This window comes from Microchirus variegatus, assembly GCF_963457635.1.
Source record: "Microchirus variegatus genome assembly, chromosome: 17".
NCBI lineage: Eukaryota > Metazoa > Chordata > Actinopteri > Pleuronectiformes > Soleidae > Microchirus > Microchirus variegatus.
This window is the reverse complement of record NC_139818.1, coordinates 9,410,871-9,435,339: the sequence shown is the minus strand read 5'-3', so window position 1 is coordinate 9,435,339 and position 24,469 is coordinate 9,410,871. Positions and strand designations below refer to the sequence as shown.

The 24,469-nt window shown below is 40.1% G+C and overlaps 1 protein-coding gene across 1 annotated transcript in view; it reads left to right on the top strand.

Annotated features, from left to right (window-relative positions):
• Positions 1–24,469, top strand: part of nrg3b (neuregulin 3b) — a gene marked incomplete at both ends in the record, with an annotated part of 284,884 nt that overhangs the window by 1,409 nt on the left and 259,006 nt on the right. The window lies entirely within an intron of this gene.

The window sequence follows — 24,469 nt, the reverse complement described above, 5'->3', positions numbered from 1 at the left end:
AGCAAGGCCACACGTCCCATTTCGATGAGAGGATGCTGGGGAGCAGTGTCGCAGGTACTGCTCTCAAACTGCAGGGGGACACAGAGAGGGAAAATGAGAAGGCTCAGTGGAGAAAATAGATATAGGGATGAAAATAAGGTTGTAGAGGACAAGTGGAAATAGACGAGGCAGGAAATGGTGAAGGGGGGGTGCTTTGAAAATAAAGCTGAAGAGGATGAGAAGAAATGGAAGGGAGCGCGGGAAGCATAACAAAGCAGGAGAATAAGGAGTGGGAGCTATGAGTATAGAGTGTGATGGCAGATGGAGTGGGCTAAGTGAGGAAAAGGCTTGAGGGAGATAGAGGGTATAAAGCAGGGGAGCTGTGAATTTTTGCATATTTAGCATTGTGTAAAGAAGGAAGGCTTCCTGATTATTCATTCCACAAGGGACATGTTTTTAACATCACGGGGTATATTTCTCAGACGTAGGCAGTGCAGGATGCAAGTATAATTATGAGATATGGATAAGGCAATGTAGAATAGAGTTGTTTTTTTTTGGGGGGGGGGTCTCAAAGTCAGGGTGCTCCGTTTTGAATTACAAATATTTTTTTGCAGTTGTGACTTAATACTTTTCAGGGCACATACAGTTCTCAGTTACATAATATATTCAACTTCTTAGTTTGAAAAATCCAGGGATAAACAGGTGCTGTGATCAACATGTCGTAGCAACAGTATCCAGTGTATGGGATTTACAAAGCGTCAATTTATTATTTTATTTTTTTTTTTAAGTGCTCTGGAGGGCAATGACACAATATTAATATGTAAACTAAAACCCTTTCTCTACATTTCTGGTGGATGATATGTTTGGACAGCAGTTTCCGGTCAACATATTAATATCCTCTCGATTATTCGCTGGCATTGATTCAACCTGCAAACAGTGATCGAGTAACATTATTTTTTTTCCCCTCTTTACCTCGGGGCAGAATGTTTCAACCCAGCCAGATTGGAAGTTAAACCCCATGTACTCCCTTGCACAGTAATGGAGCACAAACCTTTGATTTCCCATTTTCAACCTAATGAGAAAGAACATTATTGATGATAAGGTTGTATTCTATCAGCACTGCTCGGGTTTCGTTGGTGTCAAAAGCATAGAACGACACGCATAAGCTGTCGTCTTGCAGCATAATCCACTGCTACAGAGTCAGTTACGTCACTCGACATCGAGGCCGACTGAACAGCTGAAAGCTGCCAAAGCGGGCAGCCCCCTTGTGTGAACACCAGGAAGCATCTGTTTGTGCTGTGTACTAAAAAAAGGGCATCACCTTTAAAGCTAAAGGAAAAATAGTAAATCTGCCCTCGGTTAATAAAAAACAAACAAATCTTCAAACTGAAAATAAATTCAAGTAGCATCACCATTAAGATATCGGTACCAAATATTAATCTTACTGCATTTACAAATGTGTAAATACTTTTTCATTGTGCACAAATGTTGTTCTTGTGCAAAACTGACTCAGCCATCATCTATTGCCTCTTCCAGAATTCATGAATTATTTGCTTTTCCACAAGTCCCTTCGACACTCAACTTTAGAGCATATGAGTAGAAATTATTGTTAAGTGTCCACCATGGGCCCCTGCACTGTTATTGCTCCATGTTGCTATGTTCTTTCCCCCTCTGCCCAGTATTGACACTGTTGCCATGGGTTAGCATATTGAAGCATTCTCTTTGTTGGATATTACTTGAAGTCTTTGCACACCACTGCGGGCAGTATTTATTCACACAGCCCTTGTGTACAGCATTTATGTGATGCATGATGTGCATAACACTAAAACAGCATTCTTAAGGGTCGCAGCTTTTTTTCTAAGTTTCGCAGACCTGCACCATGTGGTAAACAAATGATGTTATTATTTTAACTTCAAAATGTACATATTCTTATTATCTCTCAACAAATACAATATTTTTCTTTTTCAGGGAAGAGCAACATTTTTTTGTGTTGCTCCACTGAATTTGGACAGCAGTGCACAATTTCATCATTGGTATTTTTTATCACACATTCTATCTCTAAACAAGTAATTGCATTGTCTTCTTTCCATTTTTCAACACGAACATGTGAAATTGCAACATGACACCCAGTAAATTTTGCAATGTTGATTATGTTGCAATTAATTGTGCAGCTCTGGACACTCAGGCTGGGTTTTTGTTCTCCAGCCAGGACGTATGGAGCTCACTGTTGTAGTGCAAAGAGTTGGGAGTTGAAAGTGTAGTGACACACAGGAAAAAAGTCTCAGCTGATGATGAAATATTCTGTAAAAGATTGCTTCACGTGCACTCTTGGGTTTCAGATAATCCCGACTGCACATAGGAGCCATTGACATGATTGTCTTTCCCCAATCCACATGTTTCTATATTGTTTCTGCTTCTTGGTGAAGACCCAACTGAATCTCCATGTCCTGGAAGAAAGGCAAGGCTTGTCATTTGGGGATAATGACTTCTTTTACCCACTCCTTTGTTTTCTTCTTCTGCCTTTCTCTCTCTATTTAGCCGTTGGTTATTGTGTCTGCGCTTGGCGTCATTGTCATTCCTTCGTCTATTTTTGCTTTGCTTTTATGCTTTGAGTCTTCTGTTACCCGTATAGCTCCTCGGTTCACATTCATGAGCATATGGGTAGATGCAGAACTGGCACACTCGGGAGCACATACACAAGCATTTATCACTCGTGCATCGGTATTTATGAATCTGTCATCTACTCTTTTTCTGAGGCTATCGTGTATCTAGCTCTACTCCTTTACATGCAAGTCCCATTGGCTCAGATGTAGGGAGAAAGCAGACAAAGGAGCAGTGCACAGGACATGTCTGTTAGAAAATCACGAAACACTGTGTTGGCCCAGGTCCCATCCCATTCTCTGTCTCCTTTGCTTGTAAGAAATTGTCCTTAGTTTAGTGTGCTTGTAATTCCCTGCACATCTCACCAGCCTGAGTCCAGACTTGTGAATCTTCAGCCTCATTTAAATCTATGTTGAGCCATTCAAAGGTTTTGTGCTCTGCGAGTGATTCTCAGCGGCTGCTTTTTTGCCCATTTGGGGAAACAACTGAGTCAGTCAGCGGCTTTATGGGTGGGACTCACTCTGGTCATCAGACAGAATACAAGGAAAGTGACACAGCTGTCAAGGCTGCTGTAAATCAACCAGCTGAAACAACTGCTATTAAATCAGAACAGTTGTGCACTAAAGGCATTAAAATAGATGAAAAAGTGTTGTTGCTCTTTCCCCTGTGGGTTTAATTTATCTGCCGGCTCATTTTTATGTAGTTCTCCATCTAAGAACAGTCCGTTGAGAGGACGTTCTACATGGTCTACTGTGTAGAACATAACTCTTAAGTTTGTCATCACTTTATTGTATTGTTAAATAATTCATTTTAATAGTATGGTATAGCCATATTCATCCATTGTTTGCCGCTTTATCCTCAACATGAGGTTCATGGGTTATTGGAGCTGGCGTTGTGCAAAAGGAAGGGTACACCTTGGACAGGTCACCAGTCCATTGCAGGTGTTATATGACTGGACTTTGTATGTCATCATGTTGCAGTGTTATTAACTAACCCCCAATATACACTTGTGTATAATCACTTTATAATAAAAATGGTTTTGTTTTCATAATCTTAGAATAAGCCCTGTATACGTACCTTAGGCAATAGCCTTGCATTAAGGAGGCCACAATCTTGCACTGCTGAATACTGTTCTGGTAATGAAAAGGCATTCTGCATAAGAAAAGGAAAAACAGGGGAATGTCATTGACGTTTTCTCTCATGTCACATAAAGATGACATGTTATTTTCCTTGTAAGTCCCTTATAATTTTTTCCCCGACTGTATATGAAGCTTGCACAATTGCGTATCGTAGGAGCAGCGGAGTGTATAAGGGGGATTAAAAACAAAGATATAAATCCAGTCTCTCTCTCTCTCTCTCTGGGGAGGTCAGGGCACACTTTTACCAGGCTGCCTCTGAGACTCCTCTGTCTCTCTTGAAACATGCTCTGCTTGTTCATTGTGGCTGCATGGCCCAAGCAGGGCTGTGTCTGCACAGTGCCAGCGTGCAGGTGCACTGATTTACAATCACTGTGTCTTCCTTGTTGGGAGGTGAGCTCTTAATGCCTCAACTTCCATCACCTTGGACCAAAGGTTATTAAGGAATCTTTACTTTCAGGCTGTTTATTTTCTTGGTCTTTGCATAATCTGCCGTCATCACACAGCCTTGTTGTTGGCCTCAAAAGATAAACATTTAACATCCAGAGTCTTACATCTTTTCCTTTTGTTCCTCTGCTTGTGATTAGTAAATGTCAGATGATAGTGGCTAGTGTACATCAAGTTTAAGATGATAATGCCACCAATTTTTATTATCAATTGATTAATTCTGTGATTTCAGCTTCTTAATTATTATGTTACATTTTTTCAGGCTTCTCTGCAATTTTTTGGATGAAAGATCTAATCGAGAAATGAACTGACAGATTAATAAATAAGCAAAAAATAATTACTGGTTGCAGCCTTAATCAAATTTTGTTTTAGTGGTTTGAAGGAAGCTTTCAATTTTTATTTTTATTTTTTTTTTGTTTTTAAGGCATGTTTTTTTAAGCATCCATAAAGTAGGGCTGGGCATGATTCTATAAATATAGAGTAGTCATTCAATTAATAAAGACAATCAGAAACATAATCTGCAAAAGACACTGACAATATATAGTCATATGGTAAGTGTCTTTTGTACTCCCCAGTGAATATCCAAGTATTTTTACTTGAAATGCCCATCCCTACCACAGAATGCTTATATGAATGTTAAGATGCTACAGTATATGTAATTCCACTAATGTGTGCCAGCTGGCTTCACACTTCACAGTCACACTTCACAGTCTTACATGTAGGTATAAATATAATATGAAAAGAAACTTTTAACTCCCAGTTTCCAATTTTTATATCGGTGCAACTGACATTTGTCGCATTTCCAAATCGCCGTGCAGGATTCTGCATTGCTAATCTTAAACATCTCGCCAGCAGAGACACTTGACACTGATGGGCGGCAATTATAAAGCAGGACACATCAGTGTATTCAGTGGGGGGGAGCCTGCAGGCAAATTATCCAAGAGTGACAGGCGACTGAATGCTTGGAAATTTTGTGGGAATTGATCCCGTGCCCTTTCCATTGCTAGTGCTGTGCTCTTACCCACTGAACCTCAGAGAATCGATGGGGCTGAGAGAGGATGAGAGCCTCAAGTAAGGAAGACATGTGAAAGAGAGAATGAGGGAGGGATGGAGCAGAAGGACAGGGGTGTGTTAGATAAAAAAAAAAATGTATACGGGTAAAGACTGTCAGAAACCATGAGAATATCCTCCATACAGTAGGTACTGATCCACCTGCAAGGTAAAGACATAGACGTCAGACCATTCTTCTTCTATTATTATCCCTCATTTTTATGCAGATGCCCCCAAGGTATTAACCATATTTAATTTTTTTTTTTTTAAGTATTTCACTTCAGTGCTGTCACCACAATGTCTGCATGATGTATCCTATGCAGAACGGAATTACCAGGCTATGTAAATTACTCGAGGTTATCGGTGTATGCTTGGAATATTTTTGGGAATGAAAGCTAATGAAGAACAACTATACTACTTTGACATTCATCAGCTATTTTCATAATGAATTAATCGGTTCATTTAAAAAACAAAACAAAACGTTTTTGAGTTTTATTGGTTTTATTTATATAAGTAATGAGTGAGGATGTCCACATTAGGAAATCATGCTAGGCATTGTTTAATTGAGGATCCATTGAGTAATTAGCTGCTGGATTAAAAGAGAATGACATTAATGTTAGCTGTTGTAGTTTGAGAGCAGTCTGTTTTTGTTCAGTATTTACTGTTTTGCTTGCGAAAACTGCTGTTAAGTGCGTCCTAAGTGGAACAAATCAGGCATTTGCGGGTAAACATGAGCAATGTCTGAAAGGTTTGGACACATCAAGGTGAAACTGCGACAAAAATATTTCATGTTGGCCTTGCAGTCCAGTCACACAAGGGACATTTGATCCTTCAGTGGAGCCTCAACCCTTCCTCTCAGGGTGTGTAAATATCTCTGAGATTGGCTGAACCTGACCACAACTATGGCCTCTACCCTTCCCCTAACCCTGTCGCTAACTTTAACCTTTAATGACCAAAAGCAAACAAGAGATCAAATGTTTCCTGAGGGAATTAAGCCCATGAAACAAAAAAAAGAAAAAGGAAAGTGTGTGGCTTCTCGCTCTTTTTTTGTTTTCTCTACGCTTTTCAAATTCATCCTCAGGAGAAAACGAAAAAAAAATCCACCTGGTCTTATCAAATACATGAAACGTTATTTATTATTCAACCACTGTCTGAAGTTACAAAATCGGTGTCAATTACACTCAGTGTAATATTATGCATATATGCCGGCCTATAAGTGAAACTATCATAATTGTAATGGATATCTGGAGGATGCTCTTGAGTGACAATGGCAGTGACTATTGGGCAGCAGTCATGGGAATCATAGAGTGGCTGAGCAGAAGCTATAAGTACTAACTGAGGCCATCTTAAGGCTTCTTAATGTCACTGTGTGATTTATGTAGACAAAATGTCCACCGGGAGGTGGCAGGGAGAGGGAAAGACAGGGTGGGGTTGTGCTGGCTGAAATATTAATGTATGGGAAGAGAAACGTGGAATGTGTGTTGCCGGAAGTGTGAATAATTGATAAGGCCTCTCTTTTATGAAGTGCTTGAGATGTCCCATGCTCAGTGGTCTAATGGCAGATACATGGCATAGGATTATATTTTGCAGTTGTACAAATGTATAAAACTGATTATACTCATAAACTAATTATAAGTCCATATCTGGAAAACCTTCGGATTCTTGTTCAGCTTTTTTCCCCCCGTCTGCTTATCACCGCTCATAATACAGCAAAATAGCCCCCACTCACAGAGATAATGGTTAGTAATAGTCCCACAGAGAAATAAACGTGTTCTTACCCTGAGGAGAGAAATGATCCTTATTGAAAGTAAACAGCGAGATGATTATTGTCTCCATGACTCCCCCTGCATTGTACCTTTTTAAATGGGAATAAATGGAGAGTAGAGGGTAATTTTAAATACTGAGTTTATTTTCCATTGGTGTGTGTGTTGGAGGAGTACTCACAAACTCACTCATTTTAATCACATGCTGTCATGCCTACTTAGCCACAAGGCTACCACAGTGTTTGTTTCTTAGCAGTTGGATACTCAGTATTGGCCTGATTCTTCTCTCACCCTCAAAAGCACCAGGCTGCCATTCAATCCGTCACTCATGCTTGCATTCGTTCGTTCATTCATCCATGTGTGGAGAACACAGTGACTCGCTGACAGCTCAAGGGGCAGAGATAGAGTTGTGCATGTGGCTGTGCAGAGAGGATTACAGTCCATCATATCTGATCTCAGACTGTTAGATCCCAATATTGAATTACGGACCCCATGGGGTCTCTGGTTCCGTTATCAATTTGCAAACGAATCACACGGAAAGGAGAAGGATGGGGGCTGGAGGTGATGGAGGTGATGGTGGTGCGGGGAGTGGACGCATCTAAGAGGCAGGGTTTTTCTGTGAGATGCTGATGAATCTAATAACAGCCAATTCGTTCTGTCCAAGAGACCACAAGTGGTGACACAACCACAGTGCCATGTGTAATTTGTGAGTTTGCACTATCAGCGGGAAATACATTATGGTCCCATTTTTGAAGGGATTACAGCTGTCATGACTGCCCAAAACTGTCTTTTACCACCCTAAAAGAACGTATTGACCCACAAGTTACTTCACAGTAACATTTTAAAGGTCCAGTGTGTAGGAATGTGTTATATCTAATAGAAACTGCAGATTGAAACAAACGTAGGATTTCCACCCTTTCTCGAGCATGTAAGAGAACTACGGCAGCCTTTTGCTGGTTTTGTCCTCTTGGGGCATCGCAAAGCAAGATGTCTGCCTCTGTAAATGAATGCCCCTGAAGTACATATAAAGGGCTTAATCTAAGATTAAGGAATCAATTTTTAAGAAGCAACTATACACTTAGTACCTATGGGTAGTAGGCCTATATTAAATTTCAGCCAATAGCGTGACACAGATATCACACAATGCACTTTTCAAAAGCATTTTTTGTATGTTATAGAAGGACAGGTTTGAGTGGCACCTTGGGGTGAAGTTGCATGTTGCAACAACTGAATACTTTTGCTAAATGCTGAAAGAAAACCCTCACCCAGTGTAGGGAACGAAAATACAATGTTTTTGATTTCTTTTAGGTTTTAATACAGCAATAAAACAGTTTCAGTTTCTTCAGTTTTTTTTTTTCATCTCTGCCACATCTACTTGAAAACTTGCTCTTATCTTGTTGCCGTAACAAGCCCCCAGTTGTAGCTTGTTATTCAGACAGCGTTGCATCAATCCATCCAAACTTGTCTGTGTCTAAATCACCATTATTGCAGCATAGAGAGATATTATTTAACTCACGACTTCAAGCCGAGGTAAGCGCAGCATGTGGAACACGGTTTCTCACTAGCCCCGCTTCGCACGTAGCATCTGGGTTCATGACGAGCCTGCAGGAAATGTGTTGATTTGCGGAGGCTGCAGCAGTTGGATTGATTCACTGCAAATTGTGGCCTGCTGCCACCCCCAGTGACGGGAAATGTGCCACGTTGCCCTGCTTGAGATGGAGAGGCTTGTTGTGGTGCGTGGTGGTGGAGCTGTAGATGGAGGTCACCTCTGTCTCTCTCCCACAATCATTCATGCCTTCTATACTTAGTTTCTCCTTTCTACTCCCTGTATGTTCCTGTCCTCCACTTTGAAACACCATCTTGCCTCCCTCTTCATGTCTGGTCTTTGTGGGGTTTCTTCATTCATCTCACATTGCTGACAGTGTGAATGTCAGCCAATGAGAAGGAGCCTTATCTTTCAAGTGGTCTGCAAGAGTTGAAAGTATGATTTTTTCCCCCTATTGTGACTGTGATCCAAAACTCTAATACAATAATATCATTCAATTTTTTCTTTCTCTCAATTTCTTAAAATTGTACCTAACCTCGAAGCTGCAAAGAATACGCTTAGTCATTGCTTTTCGTGCTCAGAGTCTTACATAATAATATCCATTCACGTATTTGCACCTCACAGTGGATGTGAAATTGGGCTGACCACATCTGCTATTTTCTTAGGCATTGTGGCTTTTTGCATTAGTGATAGTGAGTCAGTGCAATCAATAAATACTGTGCCACCTAAAGGAGGCATTTTTGCCAAAAAGAAGAAATGCACCCCATTAGACTAACCACTTTAGATGGCAGACACTGTCTTCTAGGAGGCTGGAACTATTGACCCTGCAATAAATTATTGACGTGGCTTGGTAATCAACTACTGAATTAACTCCCAACTATTTTGATAATCAATAAATCAATGTTGTTGTTGTTTTCCAGCTTTTTAAACTGTATATGTTGTAATTCATGTGCTCGCCAATGACAGTAAACGTTCTTTGGTTTGTGGACTAAATGAGACATTTGAGGATGTTTGGGAAAAACAGATCAACATTTTCTGACATTTAAATGACCTAGCACTTAATCTATTTATCTAAAAGGATAGACTGATTAATCTTAATTTAAACCATAGATTTCCAGCCAGCTTGACTCGCATACATTAGCAGTGGTGCATTTCTGGAATAAAGGGTAACATCAACCAAAGCTAAGTGGCCAAGGAGGAAGTAGCAGGGAAAATAATGTATTGTAATGTTTAGCTTTTTAGAGACATTTTGTGTTCTTACACAGTTCATTTTTCTCTGTACGAGTGTCTTGTAATGTATAGATTATCACATAATTGCTGTATTGTGATGTTTTCTTCTTCATTATCATAGGCCAAAAATATAGCTGCGCACAGCATGTTACTGAATTTGTTTGCACCACCAGTGCCAGTAGTTATTTTTTTTGTTTTCCTTACCTTGTTAACCAGTTTCAGCGTGTATCTTCCGCCTTCCTCAGAACTGCTGCCTGATGTCAGGTGGTGACGTGCCTTATCAGCTGTTGTTGTGCCAGTTAAGTCGTCAGATTTCACTGCACACTTTAAATTCACATAGATTGAGCAATATATCACAGATAGTCTGAATATAACTGACTCTTATAATGCGCCTGGGTGTTTTTCATGATTATGTAAACAGCCATAGCGGCCATTATTCCAGACTTGCAGCATTCTGACATCTATAACTTTCTGATAAACTTCCCCTCATCCCACTCTGGAGAATGCTTAGACAATGCAATGAAAGCAAAATGCTCTCATCTTTGCTTGTGTCCAATTGTCTTGGCATCCTGGGTTACAATAGCTATATCTGCCATCTTTACTCTTTGGAAATGCAGCCGGTGAAGAGACGAGTTGTCTGACATTTTACCTGGGAAACTGCATATGTTGTCAATATAGTACGTCTATGGATAAAGGAATGCAGTTTCCTGCAAAAAATTGTGTTTTTATTCCAACTGCTGCATGACCTGGTTGTGTGGTGTCAGATACCAGAGCAATATATGTATCTTATCATGTGTCTCAGATAACGGTCTAAAATTCAAAACAGATTCCCTTGAGAGTGAGATTGTTTTAATACTACTATCAATGTCACAATCCGGAAACATGTCCAAAAACATAACATAAAGATAACAAACTGTCGAACACTGTCTTCACTATTTATGCTGCTCAACTCTTCAAAACAAAACGATCATAGCATGCAGAAGTGAGTTTTGAAGAACACTGGCTCCATGTATCATTAGAAATGAACTTTTAAGTGCCTTTGATTGTACATAAAGCTTTAAGTGGCCATGGTTCGGCCTACAGATCAGACTCAATGTTGTTTTATACTTGTCCACTATCAGGCAGATCCCCCTCTGTGTATTTCTTAGATCTGCAAAAACTCCCAAACTGTGGAATGATATCCCAAAGGGTGTTGTGTAGGCAGCGTCAGTGAGACATCTTGAAAGATATCTATTTTTGTCCGCTTTTATCTAGTTAACTTGCAATATGTTCATGTTGGTTCTCCTTTTTATAACTCTTTTTCATGCAAGTTTCTTGATGCCACCTTTTTACCTCAGAATTTGCTTGATTTTTATGTCGGAAACAATTAAGGAACATTATTTGCAGTGTCTGCCATGTGTAAATATGTTGTTGTGTAGTTACAAAGATGTAGTTTTATCTAGGGCTAAATAATTTGGGGGAACATATCAATGTGATTGTGATCTTCTTTTGACAGATATTAATAAATAGTAATATATTTATATAGAACATACATTTTAACACAAATGAGAACACGAAGCCAAAAGACCAATAAAAGTCATTAAAACAATTCAAATAAAAAAGAGATTTGAGGTTGGTCATATACTCTGGCACACAATATACATGTATGTATGACACACAAGGAGGGCGATGTGGATTTGTTAAATCATTGGCAGTGAGGTGTCAACCCTGCACAATATGGGACTCTATCTTACGGCTCACTGTGTTGTTTGAAATCACGCTTTTGATTTGAAAATGATTGCTCAGTCCTACTTTCAACCTGGTGTTAGAGATAAAGCAACACCTTAATTGGATTTTTGAAGTATCTGCTTGCCAGATTATTTGAAACTTGAATGAAGGTGTAATAATCCTTGTGGTGTTACAGGAGACATTGGTCGTTTCTCAATACCCAAGTATGCCAGTATGTACTTGCTTACTTGGAAAGTACATGCTTGAGAAGTACGACTGAAGTACATACTTGCCAAGTACGGGAGTACACGAGCACGGTTCTTCAATTGGAACAGCAGCGTACTTCCTTGTTCTACCGTTTGAATGGCGGGTGGCGCAAAGCACTTAAGCCTCATTACCGCCACCTACAGGGTTGATGAATGAACATAAAAAATACTTTTAATGAATACATATATTGTTATTTTCACATTTTAAATTTAATTATACACCATAAAATAGTGTCCATTATATGTAAATACATATACAATGACAGTGTGACTTTAATATAAATCTAAAATTCAAAGTTACAATAAATTAAACATTAATATTATACAAAAGTTCACACTGTCAGCTCAAAACGTTTGCATTAAAAACAAAACAAAGCACATGTTTGGATTCTAAATGACTAATTTCTCGCCTCAAATGATTTCAAAACTGCGTTCCGGGACACAGAAAAATATTTATTTCAGGTTTATATTTGTATTTTATCCTGCTATGTTCCGCCGAAATGCATTCTGGGATATATGGCTTTCCCAAGTATGCTCAAGTCACCACCCGATGCATACTTGGTAAAATGGGCGGAGCGAGAACACTTCCGGGTATGAGAACCGTACTCGCTGCTCGCGTTCTTGAGAAATGGAACAGAACTTGGACTGAGGCTGATGACGTTTTCACAAGTACGGGAGTACGCACAAGTATGGATATTGAGAAACGGCCATTGTTTCCAAGCACTGTCAGAATCCGCAGCTGCACCCAATCTTGGCATTGATGAATAGAGGTGAGTGAGATGAAAATGGTACTCAACTGAGGTCCTCGTGCTTTTTTCCTGGGGTGGGGGGTGCACAGTTGGTCTCAGGCGATAATCCATGCATCCATGGGGATAATGTCAACTCACTCCCTAAGATAACAAGACAAAAGCTCTTGCCGGCACTCACTCCACAGTGTGTTTCATATTCCACTAATCTGCCATCTTACATGGGTTTGTTCTATGGATTTTGTTGGCCAAGCTTCCTGATTAACACAAACACACAGTGTTTCCTGGTTGGTTGCTTTTATCACAAAACAAACAAACACAGAAAGGTCTTTCATTTTATATAATTTCACCACAAGCTCACTTATCTGGTGGTAGATGGAAGCAGAAAAATACATGGTAACTGTACACAATAAGTGGATCAGTAATTGTTATTGGCCAAGTCACTGGGGAGTAAACACATTCATCAGCCTCCATGCTTGCCATTATATATTATTATTTTAGCTTTGGATTTAAGTGCAGTGGATGTTTTTATTAACTCTTAGCATACATGGATGACTAATGACAGGTAGACTGAGCTAACTTAAGTGGAGTGTTTCTGTAAGTAGCCTGCTGTGCTTCAGAGTTAAATGGAGGAACAAGTTGTCAATTATCTTTGTGTAAAAATGAGAGTGTGACTTTATGCTGCATGTCTGTCTGTGTGAGGGTGCAGTGCAGTTCCTGTTGCGGTGCGAGGATCAAACGATCTTAAAAAGGACATGTGCCAGTGCAGTTCATGCCCAAAGTGGCCTAAGAGAGCCGTGGTTTTAAAACACTGAATCTTTACAAGACTAAAAGAGCATCCATCACATTCACACTCAGCCCATCAGACAACGCGGTGAATTATATATTGAAAGTTCCCCCTGAACATCCAGGCAGAGACATCTCTCTTGCTGTCTCTTCCTTCCATCTGATGTGTGCTGCATTGAATCATTGATGGGACATCCACAACAACAGCCCTCCTCCCTATAAAACACCTGTCACAGACAGCCTGAAAGGAATAAAACGAGAGCGAGGTGTGGAATGTGTTTTGATCTTTTCAACACTGGGTATACCGCAGAAATGATGCATATTGGTGGCTTGAGAAAAAAAGGAAAGGTGATACTGTTTACTGCACAATCTTATATGGCACCTCCGAGGTGATATTTCAATTCTGGCAGCTGTTAACAGATCAATCTTTTAGTCAAATAACCTACCAAATAGTAGCTGCCTGTGTTATTGTCATCATGTTTTCATGGAAGAACTCCACTGTGTCAGTGTCGTACTCCTGTATCGAGGCCTCTTGTGCGCCTCCTGTTATGTGTCAATACTTACAGAGGAAATGGAAACACCCAGGCCTATCATGTATTTTATTTTTCCATTTTTTTTCCCATGACAGCTATTAATGGGATGGAATGATGGGACTCAATGAGACACTGCTGTTCTAGGCACTAATATGCACTCTTCACTCAGTCTTCAAGTATACTCTTTGATCTCAGCTGGAGTCAGGGATGCTTCGGGGATATGATGGAATATTTTATTGCAGTTGTGGGAAAGCAGTGGTGAGGTTGGCTCACTCAGATGATTTTACCCTCTCTTCCCCACCTAGTAACTTAAGCTTTAAAGCCTCTGCTCAATACCCGAGAGACTAGTTTGCATGTTGGTACTCCTTAACTGTCTTACAAAAGGACTGCGTTCTCTCTCAATTCACAAGTTAAAATTGTGGGGGGCAATTTCAAACTTGAAACTCAAAAACCTGTTCAAGTTTGAAAAGAAACAGCCTAGAAGCACAGTGGACTGTCTTATGTAAATACTGCTTGGTGCAGCAGAGTGCTGTTGTGAAAATGGGTTATTCTGATAGGACAGTCATGGCAGTAAAGTCTCTGAAAAGTGTTGTATGTGTGTCAAGTTTTTGGGTTCTGCAGCGTAGAGGGCAGAGCAACAAACAAGTCTGCAGACTCACCTAATAATTCCATCATGTGTGTTTGTTCGGGTGTAGGGAACATCCCAGTATCTTCACAGGAATAGTCTGTCATGTAATATGCGTGTTTGTGTGTGCTCACTGAGGCTGGAGTTGGGTTAGTAAAGACAAGACCGCCAGTTCAGCCAGAGATTGTGAGTGAGTGTGTGGCATTACAGAGAATAACGAAGATTAAGCTGAGATTGGATAGTAGGGAGAGTGGAGGGTCAATGTACGGGGGAGAGTTAAGATAGATGACGGTGAAGGCAGACAGATTTCCTCTTTTCCCAGAAGTGGAAAGTGTCTTAATTAAAAGAAGCTGCATTTCTCTGTGGCCATGTGAGTGGCCACATTACCGTTTGGTCAGATAAGGGAAAACAAAGACATAGCGCATAATTCATGGTTTTTCAGAGGGTTTTGAAAAGGTTTTAGTCAGCAGATAAACAGTGGAATAATCCCAAGTAACATGTGAATGTGCAGATTCTGTAGTCAATATTTTGGACGTACAATTGGGACATGCATTTGTTTCAGTGTTTTAAAGATTTTACCATGTTATTGTTCTCCATTTCTCTATTAGTTTCTGATCACCCCAGTCATGTTCGAGCAGGATTTGGTTGTTTGCAGGTAAATGATCAATGTGGAGAGCAAAAGAATTGGCAGAATTGCATTGGCAATTGGCTTTTTGATTTGTTAGTTGGGACAGAAAAAAACAACAAACAAACCCATGTTGTAGTTGCCTTTCAATTGCAACTCAATTCTTATGTGTTGGACTATAAAAAGTGTACAGGGAATGCAAAATGTCATCTTCACCCTGAGATTTGCTGTCTAAGAAGCCCCGAAACATTGGCCGTTGCCCCTAGAGGTCAATTCATGGCTAGACAATAAGGCAGATGGTTCAATGATGGACAGTAGCAGAACATAATCCTCATATGATTTTTCTAGTAAACTTGTGGTCAAATTCTAGTGATGTAGTTCAGTATTATAGAATTTTGACTAAAACTTATTACTGGTCATCAATCTCAATTCACTCTAAGAGCATTTTCCTTTGTACTCACTTGTGCATATCTAAAGCAAAGCATGTAGTATTATAGATTAAGAGAATAGAATAATCACCGTGCCTTATTGCTTTTGTTTTGGGTCACATTTAGGGCAAGGCCATCAAACACTGTGAAAATAGACATGGACTTGTTCTCTGGTAATCCTCAACAGCTGGTGTGTGTGTGTTTGTATGTGTGTATACCATAGATATTCTTTGTGTCCACACATGCATGTGTGTGTATGTGTGTAGACAGAAAAGGAGGAGATAACAGGGACAGTTGGGTCCAGCTGTGGATCTGCTGGCCTAGATAAAAAGGCTAGATGGGTGCCACCACCTTCATGAGGTGCCAGCAGAACATTTAGAGGAGGTGTTAAAAGCTCTGAGGCTTTGTTGGGCTTGAACATTTGGCAGAGGGAGAAAACTCGGGGACTGCTCCTCGAGAAACTATAATGATCAAGGTTCAAAAAACTGACCAACGACTTGTGTCCTTAAAATGTGCAAGTTACCAAAACAGCTTTGATGTATCAATGAGGAAAATATGATTAATTATTTACAGAAAACTTGGGGGGAAAAAGTACTTTTTTATAATTTTTATCATCGATTGACTGTTTCTTTGAAGAATTGTGATTTATTTTGGTCCATAACGTTTTAATATTTATCGAACTACATTAAATTTTTATTTCAATTGTGTTATACATTTTAATGCAGTCTTATTTCTACATTTCTTTCTATTATTAATTTCTTTAATTTCTTTTCTTATTTTTTTTTTTCAAAAAGGTTCATCAAATTATGTTTTATATAATTGTTTTTTAAATGTCCTGTCAGCAGTGACACAGCAAGTTCTCACCATAGGGAAACTATTCCCTGGCTTTTGAATAATCCGTTAATCCAGTTAACCTTAAGTAATATGAGTTGATTAGTAAATGTTTCCTTGAGCAATGACTACAAATGTCCACAATCTGGTACATGTCTCTTATATTTGAGTCTGGGAAAAAAAACAAAAAAACTGTTTTGTATTCTATTGCTTTCAAATTTGGCCAGACAACGCCTGCAGTCCACAGTGACCGTTCAGGAGACCTCAGCACATTGGCCCACTCCCACACACAAGCACTTCACTGACCATTATGAAAGGAGAAGTGGAGAACTGGTGCTGGTCGAGAGAGAGAAAGGGGGAGAGGCAGCCAGTCTCTGTCCTTTAGCAGGGAACTCTAGGACAGACAGAGGCTTCTCCAGCCCCCCAGGGAGCGGGAAGACAGATTAATGCAGAGGCTTTAATATTTCAGATGAAAACGTATTACTGCTCTCCTGCTCTTTCTCTCTGGCTCTGAGGAGTGGCCCTGAATTTACTCTTGTTCTCTCTCTGTGTGTCCTCCTCTCTGGTTAGAAGCATGGACATGTAGATCCCCCCCCCAATCCATCCTCCTCCGCCCCCCTCCTCCTTCGGCTTCTGTGTCTACTCACTGTGACAGGAAGTGGTGGATCATGAAGAGAAAACTCTAAATTAATAGTGCATCTGTCTCTCTTTGTGCTGGTGCCCTTGGACTGAAAGCTCTCAACCTTGCAGCTGACCTCTCACTCGCTGGCTTTGATAACATGGTTTGTCCTCAGTACGTGTCACCTTGGATGAGATACTTTATTCTCTCCCTCTGTTTACTCATGTCTTTGCTGTGAAATCGTCCTCTGAGAGACGCGGCAGACGGCCGCTGTTGTGATCACCGTTTTTCATTTGATCCACTTGCTGCATCTATCCTGGCTTAAGACGAAAGATTCAACACATCATATATTGCAGCTTGCGTATATAGGTCTCCCCCATATGTCTGCTGCTGGTAAATCCAGCCTAAGAAGATTAGAAGAGACGACCCTGTCCACATGTGTATGATCAGGCCAAATAGAAGAGCTCATAAACGTATCTGCACACAGTCTGCGTCATAGGGCAGGTCTCGAGAGATTCATGGACTATGCGCCAACCTTTTAGAGTGATGGGGGGAAAAAAATCTATATCATCTTATTGCCTAACTTAATGACATTGATGTTCATAGATCTTTTTCTAATGCTGTAGTCCATTACAGTTTTGTCAAAACAGATGCTAAAAAGAAAGACTGATGCACTGGTGTATTAAAAGAAGTAGATATGGATACTGATCTGCAGGCAGGAACATTTTGGAAAGAAAGCACATGCATTAGTGGCTTTTTTCTGTCGGAGTAGTTAGTGCCCGATTACAGTTTCTTTCTTTGGACAATGTCTGGGCACAGCAACTATGACAGGTGTGACAAATCAATTATTGGAAAAAGGTAATGGCAAATCAGTGGTTCAAGCAAATATGTTTAAGTCTGTGGGTCACACTGGATCTGTGAGCCGCACATCTGCACCATAGAACATGTGTAAATTTGACAACATGTTGAGATTCAGCTCAGGCATGTCTCACATGCAGTGTTGCTCTTCTTGGGAATAGAGCTCTCACCTATTTTTTAGAGTTAGTTTTAATAGTTTGAATGTCTATATCTGTCGATAGCGCAGAGTAAAAGCACTCTAGCATTTCAGTGCAGTGAATCCTTTCATGTTTTTCCAACAAAGCTTTGTCCTGACATATTTGCAGGACTGACAGATGCTGAAGACTGGTGGCAGTAAAACAAATGTATGCTATATTCAAACTGTTCTCAAATAGATGGACATAATGCTGATTAAGCCTATCAGCTCAGTATAGCGGCGTTTTGATCTTGTGTCATATGGAAGCCTTTCCCTGCTGCACAAAGGAAGTGATTAGTTTTATGTCAAGACAGAACAAGGCCTGAAGACTGCAGAGTGGAGTATGATTGAAAATAAAGAGGTGTTCACGAAAACTTTCAGAAGTAAATACTACTCAAGAAACCTTGTTCTTCAAAAGCTTGACAGGACAAGCAGTTCTTGCCCTCATTCACCCATGCACTACTGGTGTATACACACAAACGCTCCCTCAGTCAGGTCTCATAGTAATGATGACGGAGCCAATTTTCAAATTATGCACTACGGATATAAGCGTGTAGAGGATTACTTACAATATTGAAAAGTATTTCATTAAGAGTCGGAACACAAAACCCTTCCACAAAAGCATCTGCTATGATTTCCATATCAATACAAACACTTCAAAAAATAATTACAGAAGCACATCATGAAGTATCACATTATTTAGTGTCATCAATCATTACACTACTAATAATTATCCCGTTTTCAAATCAGACATTTTCTGTTGCAGTTTCAGCCATGGCCACCAAGCCGAACAAGCCAAACACAATGCAGCCACGTTTAGCTGTTGTAAAAGAAAAAAAAAACAAAAAACAGTGAGCTGGAAAGACATATTAGATTCAAGATTGTCTTATTTGAACAGTCTCTCCACAGCATCACAGTTAACACCCATCCATTATGTGGCTGCATATTCAGGTCAGGGTCACCATGACTACATAGCGGGTTGAGAAGCCCCTACATGCCATTTTTTCAATGACGATATGAAGGGTTTGTGTAGCCTCTGGTCCTGCAGGGAGATGCACTCCCTGCCGTGTATCTTGGGTCAGACCCCAGACTCCTCTCTGGTACCATCGCCTCGCGGCCCAGTAAACCTCCAGAGGGAAATATCATGGTTGCAGAGCCAACCCTGACTCTGCAGTGCATTCTCAATCAGGCACCTGGGCAGGCAGGTTCATTCACCCCCCCCCTTTACTTTCTCATGGTTTTCAGTTGATGCATACTATTTAAGATGTCATTCTTCGTCTCTGCTGCTTCTCCCGGTGCCTGGGGCTGTTCGTCAGGGAGTGATTTCCTCTTCCTCCCCAGTTCCACAGCTGCATGTCACATGCCTATGAGCTCAGATTTACCCACCTAGGACACAGCAAGACACTTTCTCACTCTCTCTCTCACTCATACATAAAAAGCACAGGTTATCTCTCTCTCTCTCTCTCTCTCTCTCGTTCTGTCTTCTGCTCTGTCTCCCCCAATCTCTCTATCTCTTCCTCTCTCACACATGCACACACACTCCTGCACTTCATCTCCCCAGAGGTCTCTTGCCTCTTTCCTTCCCCAACAGTGTGTTAATGTGCTGACATGTTTGAAACCACCACCCACCAGCCCCCCATTCCTTCTCTCTCTTTCTGCTCCCACCTTATCTAGTTTTTTCACAGCTCCCTCCCTGAGCCCGGCCATCTTTGTGACCACTGTTGGGCAAAAACACATCACATCACTTTCCCCAGTAACAGTTAGTGTTAAATATCCTTAATAAAAATGTACAATGATAATATTATTCATAATAATAATAATAGTAATAATAAGACAATGAATAGAAGACTTCAGTTACCCCCACCAAAGATTACTACCTAATCCACTCATTTGAAATGACTATTCAATAACAAGATTATTAATAATTCTCAATATTTACAAGGGTCAAACCTAAGACATTTGTTGAATCTTTCGCAAATAAAGTTGTAATATTATGAGAGAAAAAAAGAAATTAAAATCATTATTACTCAAGCAAAGACGATCAGCTGCAACCTGCGACAAGATGCGTAATGCGAAGCATTTTGTCAAGTTATATTTTGGTTTGAGCTTCACAAATAAGGAAATGCATCTTTTGGCAATCAGCACCACATTGTTGTTTGGAAGAAAGAATCACACAGACTTGGAGGAAATCATTGTGGAGAAGGAAATGTCTGGGAGTGGTAATACAACTCTTTGAATATTATGACTTCTCGTAATATTACTTTATTCTCGAAATATTGAATACATTTTTTCTCTTCAATTTGGTCATAATACCTAATAATATGTAATATCTAAAATCACATTTTTAAACGTGCGATGACAACAGCAATGACAAATCAAAAACTGAGGCGGAGACATATGGGGGCGGTAAAACCTACCAGACAGCAGCGTCAAACAAAGGCAGGACAGATAAAGAAAACAAGAGGACAGACAGCATGCATTATTAAAGAGGAAGTATGAGAAATGCCAATGAAGGATTTTGAATAAATGAATAGATACATAAATATACCATAATAAAAGAGGCCGTGGTGGCACAGAAGGTACAGATTTTTCATTATTTTTGTCAAACATTCCTTTTTGTATTGGCACACAGTCTGCATTCCCCTAGTTCATAATTTAATCAGCCTTCACTTTTACTACATTATGTTGTGTCTCTCATACTGGTTAAATGTGTACGTATAATGATATTTGTATGGGTCTCGTTACAGAACAATCAGAAGAAGGTATTTTTTTGTTTGTTTTTTTGGGTTTAGAAGGAATATGTCTCATACCCTCCAATACTCTTGCTCATATGTAAAGTTTGACTAATAATACATTTTTCAACACTGTGTGTGTTTGACCAATTCGCCCATTTCACAAGAACACTTGAACTCTACGATGAAATGCCACAACATTAGATAACATGTACATAATGAAAATGAAGATTTTTACCAGCCAGTGGAACTTCTGCAAATCATAGATTTATACTCTCTGTGAAGTGAGGAGGAGTTCCCAGATGCTGTTTGGATGCTTATTTGTCAAGTGCTTTGTCTTCATAGTATTTTAAATGTGAGGGCAGTAAAACATTAGTATTCGTTGTGAGTGTTTTCCTAAATACAGACACACACAGTGGTTTATTTATTGTAGATTCAACTTGCTGGTGTCAGTCCATTCTGACACTTATCAGTTATCTTAAAGTCTAGTTGTATCTTTAGGTTTGTCTTCATTTTAATGCTCATTTTGTGTCTTTAATTTCCCAAACTCTTAAAAAACGCAATTCTGCCCATAAAAAATGATTTTTATAATGCTTTGTGACGAGGTTAATTAGATTTTTTAACACTTTATACATTTTTAATGAAATTTGCAACACATTAGATAAAAAGGGCAACAGTAATTTATTGGTTGCCATATAGTGAGCCCAGATGTACTGTTCTGTGTATTTTACAGTTTGCAATGTGGCTCCTTTTTGCTAACATTAGAAGGATTAATGTGTAGTAATATGTGAAAACTGTCTTATATCTGGTTTATAATTCCTAATTAACACGTTTATAGCATTAACAACTTTTCAAATAACCTAATTACAACTCTGAAACGTGTCTCATTCACTGAATGGAGCAGCATCAGGTGTTGCCAATCTGCATTGTGCGTCATTTGCTAAATTTGTGTTTGAATTATGTGCACTGCACGGCCCAAACGGAGTTGTCAGACAAGGTAGCTCCCTCAATTGCCAGTGTTTTTGGTTGGACAAAATGCAAACAAATGTGGGTCAAAATGTATTGTGTGTGTCTGTGTGTGTGCGCAAACCATTCAGACTTTTGGCTGGTCCACATAACTTGAAAAGGCCTTTTGAGGGTTAAAATTAGATTTAGGTTAAGGGTTTTGGTTGGGCATTTGCTTTGGCACTATAGGTAATGCATTATGTCTGCCCGTCCACTCAAAGAATGCAGTGTCAGCATGTATGTGTGTGTGTGTGTCTGTCGTCTACACATTTCTATTGTCTGCGGTCTCGCTGTGTTTTGCGTTTGGTGACGACAGTTCCATCTCGTCATCACTCCTGCCATCGTTGCTCTCCGTGACACAGAATTACCAGCAGAATCACTGACCCCACTGTCTAATCTCGCCCCCCCACTCCCCCACCAACTAAAATGAAGTCGCTGTGTCCAGTCGAGCAGCTGTCCACCTCTGAAAGCTGTTACACGGGCAGCGACAGTACTGGGCGCATTTAGAGGTCAGCTCAAGCCAGCAGAAGACAGGGCGCAACAGGAAAACAATGTTGAGGAGCAGAGACACACACCGAGAGCAGCTGGTCATCAGTGGAGGGAGAGAAATAAAGGAACAAAAAGAGAGAGCAGAGGGAAAACAAGAGGTGAAGCCAGAAAGGGAGGGAAACGCGAGTGCGGGAAGGGTTAGAGGACAAAATGGGACAATGGAGCGACGAGGCTATGTTCTCAGTTACACTGTTTCACATGGTAGAACCCCTCTTTAAAAGGCCAATTACTCTGTAATAGTGCCAGACTGACTACGTGATTTCTCACTGTGCTGAGTGGAATGGTAGAGCAGGAGTGGAGTCAGTCCAGTGGAGAGACCCAATCATCATCTCACTGGTGTGAAGGGAGTCCAGGGACTCACATGTGCTGTGTGAATGTCTGTGTGTGTGTGTGAGCGCGTGTGCCTGAACAGTTTGCATGTGTACAATTGTCACTAGTCGGCTGAATTCATTATTGAATGTGACCTTCAAGCGCTACAAGCATTCATCAGTTCAACTGAATTGGTGTATGTGTGTGCTGACATGCCTGCAAGTTGAATTACATGCACCTTACTGATGCAGTTCAATAGCAGAGGTTGAAATCACCTTTAAGCCCAGCACTTTGAAATGAAATGAAATTAAATGTAAATGAATGTGAATTCAATAGAGTCATATATTGGCAGCCATGATGAATGGTCTTTCACTGTAATTCATGAATCATCTTACCTGTACCTACACTACAACAGAGACATTATTGACAAATGGCAAATGGCAAACGACGGACATTTATGACTTTGTGAATATAATAGTGTAAGAACATAAAGAACAAATAAATCTTTGGACAAATAACCAGAGGCAGCCTCTCCATCTCTGAAACTCTCTGCTGACATTGACCATGGATGACAGTACAAAAACCCCTGAATTTCACATACACTTTTTTGTGAAGCAAACACGGTAAAAATGTGTGTTGTGTATTACTCACGTTATGTGAGAAGAATATTAACGCAGTCGGAGCATTAGGTTTTTCAAATGGCTGTTGATGGCTTGTGGTAAACGCGTCAGCAGTATTGTGTAGTTAACTGCTTTGCATCGCACTGATTATGGCATCAGCAGATACTCGGGCATGATATCTAGTCATAGATATTGACACGTTTTATTTATCGCATTCATTGTCTGATTTCCTTTATTAGGTTTCTTTTTAGTGTAGGCAGCCGTTTGCTGATGTGAATGGACCTATCAGGAGAGTGGGTGTGTTGGATCATCCAATAGCAGTGTTTTGCTCTCTCTGTGAAACGACCCACTGTAATGCTACATATTGAGCTGTGGGGCTGTAAACTGATCGCTTGATTTGTATCACGCTGAAAGATAATTATGAAAGTGATTGATCAATATTGCCAGAAAGCTCCTGCTGTCTTGTCGACCACCATAGTTTTACCGTTCCCACCCACATTCGAACCGTGCAACTACATGCAGTGCGTTTTCTATCACACTCGCATCACTCACTGCTGTCACAGCCGTCACGGTCAATTTGGGGTTCGGTCTCTTGTCCAAGGACACATGTGGACTAGCGGAGTCGGGGGATTGAGCCAAAAGCCTGTTCAGTAACTGATCCACTCTACTGTCCCTCCTGATCCACAGCTGTCCTAATACTTATTATTTACCTATAAATGTTGCAGTGTTGGGATTTAAGCTTGTCCCAGAACATCAGCTAAAGTATAAATGAACAAGCCTGAGAGGATTTTGGTGGTGTATTGCAGCAGTAACCCAACCTGACAATGGAAAGATTATAGCCACGTGACAGCTAATACTGTCCACTGCACTGCACTATGAATTGAACACTAACTGAAAGAGAGCCTTTAATCTTATTAGCTGTCATATATCAGAATATGGTTTCAGATGCTCCATCTACTCGAGTTGATGGGGACCAGCGAAACTGTTAAAGCTTCTACAGAGAGCGAAGCATCAATGACACCCCGACTGAAAATAGCTATAAATTAATGATTAAATGTGTGATGTGGGACAAGTACAAAGTCCCACATAACAGAGTCAGTTTGTGCTGTAATAAATTTAATAAGCAAGTTAAATTTATATGTGAAATATTCTACATTCCAAATATTTCATCAAATGTTTTGGTGCATGGGCGACTGAAAGCTGGAATGTGTTAATGTATTTATATCTTAATTACGGCTGCAAATAATGATTTCCTTTATAGATTCATCCGTGGATTACTTTCTCAATAAATTAATAAGCAGTT